This window comes from Nicotiana attenuata, chromosome 9 (assembly GCF_001879085.1).
Source record: "Nicotiana attenuata strain UT chromosome 9, NIATTr2, whole genome shotgun sequence".
In the NCBI taxonomy this organism is placed as follows: Eukaryota; Viridiplantae; Streptophyta; class Magnoliopsida; order Solanales; family Solanaceae; genus Nicotiana; species Nicotiana attenuata.
In genome coordinates this window covers 6979964-6987293 of record NC_031997.1, presented here as the reverse complement: position 1 = coordinate 6987293, position 7330 = coordinate 6979964, and positions in this window count along the sequence as shown.

The following is a 7330-nucleotide window of genomic DNA, read 5'->3' as shown; positions in this document are numbered from 1 at the left end:
CACTCTGATTTTGGATAGATTCGACGCACGTGGAGGCCAATTTGAGGGGCAAAGGCGTCGCGAGCTAGAGATTTCACAGGTTCGAGGTGAGTAATGATTGTAAATGATATCCTGAGGGTTTGAAACCCCGGATTTGCACATCATAGTGCTATATTGAGGTGACTTGCACGCCGGATGGCGAGCGTGGGGTAGAGCACCGTTGGGGATTATGACTTGGTCCGTCCCGATTGATGATTTTACCGCGTATTTGACTGAAACTTATTTGTTATTATCATGATTTGGGCTGATTGCCATATTTGCTTCGCGCCAATTATCTGAACCCTTCGAGGATTTTTATCACTCTTTCCTCACTATTTTGATATACTACTTGAACTCAGTCCTGTTGATTATATTGTTTTACAAACTCAGCCGCTTTAATTGAACTTTGAGACTTAAATGATATTTCCACTGCTGTTTGGGCTGAGAACCACTATTTTATTGATGCCCGAGGGGCTTATGATGTTTTCTGGACTGAGTGAGGCCGAGGGCCATATGTGAGGATATATGTGAGTGATGTGAGGAGGCTTTCAAGCCTCGAGTGTTATGTGAGGAGGCTTTCAGGCCTCGAGTGTTATGTGAGGAGGCTTTCAGGCCTCAAGTGTTATGTGAGGAGGCTTTCATGCCTTGAGTGTGATGTGAGAAGGCCTTCAGGCCTTATGTTATATGCCACGAGGTGGCTTGATATTGCGCTTGGGCCGTAACGGGCCTCTCCGGAGTCTGCTCCCCCACAGTGAGCGTAGGTATCTATATGGATCAGGCTGCACGCTGCAGCGAGATATGGATCGAGCTGCACGCCGCTGCGATATGTGGATCGGGCTACACGCCGCAGCGGTTACTATATGATACTGTTCTGAGAGTGATCTGAGAGAGAGAGAAGAGAGAGAGCCCGAGGGGCTGAGAGTGTTTCTGAGAGTGAGCCCGAGGGGCTGGTACTGTTTTGAGATATTGCCCGAGGGGCAAACTTTTACGTGCTCATCTTGCATATTTACTTACCTTTTTCCTGTTATACTGTGGTATTTGTGCCCGAGGGGCGAATTTTCTGTGCTTATCGGCACTAACTATTTTGAAATCATTTCGTAACTGTTGGAAAGATCATTTTTAAAAGAGATTTAAACTGAGCCAAGAGATTTCCAAAGAATTTCACAGTTTCACTGTTTTCTCAAAGGATTGTACCCTGCTTCTATACAGCATATTGGTTGCTTTACGTGATTTCTTACTGCTCAGACGTTATTTACCTTTATTACTCACTGAGTTGGAATACTCACTTTACTCCCTGCACCTCGCCTGCAGATGCAGGTATTTGTTCACCCGGTAGCGGGTTTTGAGCTGATTAGAGACTATGCTATCAAGGTTGAGCAAGGTGACTGCCAGCGTTCACGGCACCGCATTTCTTCCTTTTATTTATAAATCCTATTTTGTATATTTCCGGCTTGTAGTTGTAACTTCACTCTAATAGATGCTCGTGACTTGTGACACCCCGGTTTGGGCTGTGTCGGGATGGTCCTACTATTATTATCTATGTTTCCGCAAATTATTGTTACTAAATCATGTTTCATAATTGCTTAAATGGTGATTTACTGCTCAAAAGAAGTGTCATGTATTGGTCTGGCTGGCCTTGTCTTCACGAGAGGCGCCATCACGACCGGGCTTGGGAATTGGGTCGTGACAGAAAAGGACTCTAGTATTATTTTTATAAGATTTACTACATAAATATGCTGGAGTTACATAACAATAAGTAAGTTAAATATAATTTAATATGGTTAAGTCCAAAATACTTTCTAAAGAATGCACACACCAAAAACAGTTGGGTAGAGTTAAAACTTCAATTAATTTTTAAGTTTGCCACACATAGATTCAAACAAATTGCATGTTAGGAACAAAACTGCATGTTAGGAACTGCTAAAATTATGCACACACGTGGGGACGTGAGGGGGTACAAAGTTTTCGGCAAAGAAGCTACTGTGGGAGAAATGGGTAATTTGGTCAAGGCACATAAAATTTTACTTGGCAGCTACAGTAATGCCCTTTCTTAACCAGTAACGTTGCTAATTTTTTGTGAAGTTACAAAAATACCCTGAGAATCAAGCAGGCATGTTGACCATCAACTGCCTGCTTATCCTCTCTTATATAATTGTAGTAGATTAGTGATAACAGTACATGAAAGTTTCAAAGTAATAGATGAAATTAGTTTGATGGTGTGAATATTCAAAAGTTTGAATTTTTGAAAGCCGTGAAAGTTATATAGAATTGGAACTGAGTCACATTATGAAAATATGTCATATAGAGGGAAAGAGTACTATCTTAGTGTAAAGATCGTCACTGAGTACCAGTGTAAATGAGCTCAGCCATGTCTGCCATGGTGAGGAGTGAAGCTTCTAGAACTGAGTAAGAGAGAATGAGAGGAAGAAAGAGAGTGGAATTAATGAAATAAAGCTCGAACCTTTATTGATATTGATACAATACAGAGTATATATATACACATTTGTACAGTTGACACTGTTAACCAATACTAACTAACCTAACTAACACTAACAGTGCATAACTATTTAACTGCTCCAACTAATAATCTGATGATGAAGAATAAGAAGACTAAGCATTAAATAAGATATCACAATACCCCCCCCCCCCCCCCCCCTTCAAGTTGGAGGTGGTGAGAACACTACCAACTTGGCTAGAACACTAGAATGCTTGATGACTATTAGAGCCTTGGTAAGTATATCCGCAAGTTGAAGGTCAGTTATTATGTGATGCAATGAAATAAGGCCATCTTGCAGCTGTTTCCTCAAAAAGTGACAATCAACTTCGAATTGTTTAGTGCGCTCATGAAATACAGGGTTCTTAGCTATGTGTAAGGCTAACAAACTATCACAAAATAATGAAATGGGATGAATGGAAGGAATTCTTAGTTCAGTCACAAGCCTGCTCAACCAAACCAGTTCACCAACCACCTTTCTAAGGGACCTGGATCCTGCCTCTGCTGAAGATAGAGAAACAGTTTCCTGCTTTTTAGATTTCCAGCTGAGTGGGATGTTTCCCAATAGAACAATGTACCCACTTACAGACCTTCTTGTGTCCGGTCAGGAAGCCCAATCAGAGTCACAAAAGGCTCTAACAGCCTAGTCTCTAGACTTGGACATGAAAACTCCTAAAGTAGGATCGCCCTTGAGATATCTTAGCAAGTGATAGGCTGCTTTCAGATGAGGTTCCTGTCACGACCCGGATTTTCCACCCTCTGGAGTCGTGATGGCGACGTCACCCTCGGTAGTTGAGGCTTGAATTGTGTTCCTGGTCCGAGTCTCGTCACTACCTTAATGCCACGAACACAATTCAAGCCTCAACTACCACTTTACCTCTTGTTTCCGCCACCAATTCGCGTATATCTAGCAACAAGTTACTTAACTATATGAATAAATGCTAAATGAATCAATTCTAATGCATGAAAATAAGTTTTCCAATGATTTCCCCAAAAAGTCAGAAATTGACCCCGAGCCCAAATGGTCAAAACCTGAGGTTCAAACCAAAAACCGATTACCCATTCATCCACGGACCCAAATATATAATTTATTTTGAAATCGGACCTCAAAAAAAATTGAGGTCCAAATCCCCAAAATTTGAAAAACCAAAGTTCTACCCAAAACACCCAATTCCCCCACGAAAACCCTTGATTTTGAGTTGAAATCATGTGAAAAGATGTTAAAGATAGAAGAAAATGAGTTAGAAATGACTTACAATCGATTTGGAAGAGTAGTTGTCTTTAAAAAATCGCCCAAAGGTGTTTAGGTTTTTAGAATGTTTGAAAATTGAAGAATTTTCGGCTAAGTTATAATTTGCACAGGTGCAGATATCGCATTTGTGAAGTCAGGTTCGCAAATGTGAACTCGCAAATGCGGCGCAGGCTTCGCAAATGTGAAGGTAGGCCAAATCCTGCTTTCCTCGCAATTGCGAACAGTTGTTCGCATTTGCGGTCCCTGTTGTAGTCGCATTTGCGACATAAGCCTTGCAAATGCGAGGGTTCCTGTCCCATCCCATCATCGTAATTGCGATGGGTCTTTCGCAAATGCGAGATCGCAATTGCGAGCCTGGCTTCGCAATTGCGAAGCCTGCAGACCTGCAACACACACCAGTTGATAATCTGGAACTTCCTAAGTTCAAAACACTCCGTGGCCTATCAAAAACTCACCCGAGCCCTTGGGGCTCCAAACCAAACATGCACGCAAGTCCAAAAACATTATACGGACTTGCTCGTGCGATCAAATCATCAAAATAACATAAATATCTATGAATTTAGCATCAAAATCAAAGAAAAATATCATGAACTCTTAAGTTCCAATTTTTTTAACAACCGAGGGTCCGGTTCACGTCATTTCAAATCCGTTTCTTATCAAATTTTACAGGCTCAACTTAAATCACATATAAGACCTGTACCAGGCTCCAGAACCAAAATACGGGCCCGTTACCATCAGATTCAAACATATTTAAATTTCTGAAAACTCTTAAAAAATTTGTTAAACAATTTTCTTCAGAAATTCATTTCTCGGGCTTGGGACCTCGGAATTTGATTCCGGGCATACGCCCAAGTCCCATATTTTCCTACGGACCCTCCAGGACCGTCAACTCAAGGGTCCGGGTCCGTTTACCTAAAATTTTGACCGAAGTCAACCTAAATTCATTTTAAAAGCAAAATTTATCATTTTTCACAGATTTTCTCATAATGGCTTTCCGGATACACGCCCGGATTGCGCATGCAAATCGAGGTGAGACAAAAAGGACGTTTTAAGGCCTTGGAACATAAAATTTATTTCTAAAACAAGTGATGACCTTTTGGGTCATCACAATTCCTTAGGGTCTTGCATGAATTGGCTTATATGTTGTACTCCAAAGGCTATGTCCAATCTTGTGTTGGTAAGAAAGTTTAATTTCCCTATTAGCTTTCTGTAAAAGGTTAGATCATCTAATGGTTTACCCTTCTTGGCCTTTGGCTTTTCATTAGGGTCAAGTGGTGAATTGAAAGTAGTGTACTCCAAGCAATTGTACTTTTTTAGTAAATCTAGAACAAATTTTCTTCGAGAAATAACTACATCATTAGGCTTGTATAGAACTTCCAAGCCTAAAAAGTAGTGCAAGTTTTCCAAATCCTTTATCTTAAACTTGTCATGAAGGAAAGCTTTCGGTTGAAGAATTCCCTCCTGGTCTGTCCCTCCGACTAAAACATCATCTACATATACTGCCACATAAACCACTAATCTCCATGTTGCTTGTAAAACAGTGAATAATCATTCAAGGAATGGTTGAACCTTTAGAGCAAAAAGCCTCAGTTAACTTCTCATATAACTGTCTACTAGCCTGTTTAGGATTATATAAGGATTTATTTAGTTTGCAAACTAGGGATTGATCTTTCACCATGAGGTCTGGTGGAACTTGCATATACACTTCTTCATGTAAATTCCTATGAAGGAAAGAATTATTCACATCTAATTGAAACATTGGCCAATTATTCTTTACTGCAACTGCAATGAGTGTTCTCATTGTAGTCATCTTAACTACTGGAAAAAAGTCCCTGTGAAGTCTACACCCTCCTGCTGAGTATAACCCTTCACAACCAGTCTGGCCTGTCTCTATTGTGCCATCAGATCTGTGTTTCACTTTGTAAACCCATCTACAACCTATTGCCTTCTTGTTGGGTGGAATAGGCACTAAGCTCCAGGTGTTGTTGGCATAGAGTGCCTCAAACTCTTGAATCATGGTTGCCTGCCAAGCAAGGCTGACATCAGCTTCTTCAAAGGAAGATAGTTCACTATAATTGCAAATTCTGCTTACTAAAGCCTGACTTTTAGGATTCATTGATTCATGGGCTACGTGGTGACAATTAGAAAACAAGGTATAGAGAGAAAAAGAGTGTTTATCAGCATTACTGACATTGTGTACATAGTCTTTTAGATATGTAGGAGTTTTGTGTTACCTCTGTGATCTTCTTAGAGGTTCAGAAGGGTGATGCACTGGTGGAGAACTAAGAAAAGGAGGTGGGTATGAGGGAGAAGGTGCAAAAGTGGCAAGAGCAGAAGTTGGAAAGGGAGAAACAGAAGGTGAACAAGGTGAAGAGGGAGAAGTAGGTATAGGGTCAACTTGACCAGGTGAATTTACATAGGAAGAATCAGATGGTGGATTATCAGTGGGCATTTTCGTGGCATTGTCATGACTAGCAGATACAAGTTCATCAGAGGGGACAATATCAAAGAATCTGGGTAATGGCACAGACTTAGACTTAGGATATATTTCAAAAGGAAATATAAACAAATGGAAGATAATATCTCTGGTAATGTGTATTTTCTTTCTTGACATATCCAAGACTTTGTAACCTTTGACACCAAATGGATAACCCAAAAAGACATGTGGAACTGATCTTGGCTCAAATTTTCTTATGTCAATCTTAGGTGTTGTAGGAAAGCACAAGTAATCAAAGCTTCTTAACTGTGTATAGTCTGATTTCTTCCCATATAAGACTTCAAAAGGAGACTTGTTTTGGAGATATATAGTAGGTAACCTGTTTATAATGTGAGTGGCTGTTAGAACACACTCCCCCAAATACTTCAAAGGTAATTTAGATTGGAAAAGTAGGGCTCTAGCTGTTTCAAGAAAATATCTGTGTTTCCTTTCCACCACTCCATTTTGTTGTGGTGTATAAGGAAAAGTTCTTTGGTTGATAATCCCTTTTGACTGAAAGAAAGCATTCGCTTCTAGATTGTTAAATTCCAATTCATTGTCATACCTAATGGACTGAACATTGGTTTTGAACTGATTTTTAACTAAGGAGATAAAGGCTTTGAATGTCTGTAAGGCATTGCTCTTGCATGCTAGCAACTGAGTCCAAGTGGTTCTACTATAGTCATCTACTATAGTGATGATGTATCTATATTTATCATGAGTGTGTTCATGATAAGGCCCCCATAAATCCACATGAAGTAACTCAAAAACTTCGGAAGAAGTGCTGGCTTTTTGGGGAAAAGGTAGTCTGGTCTGTCTGGCCATGGGGCAGATTGTGCATATGAATGGTTGCTTGGGAGAAAATTCAGCAGGTATAGTGGAGATACCTTTCAGGTTTGTAAATGGTACATGGCCAAGTCTATTGTTCCATAAGATATTTACATTGCTGGAAAAACATGAATTAGATCCAAGGACATCAGCATTCAAAGTAAAGGTATTAAAGGGAAAGGTTCTGCATTTGATTCAGAGGCGACTTATTTACAAATGAAGGTAAATGACATTAAAAATTATTCAAAGAAGGACTATTTAC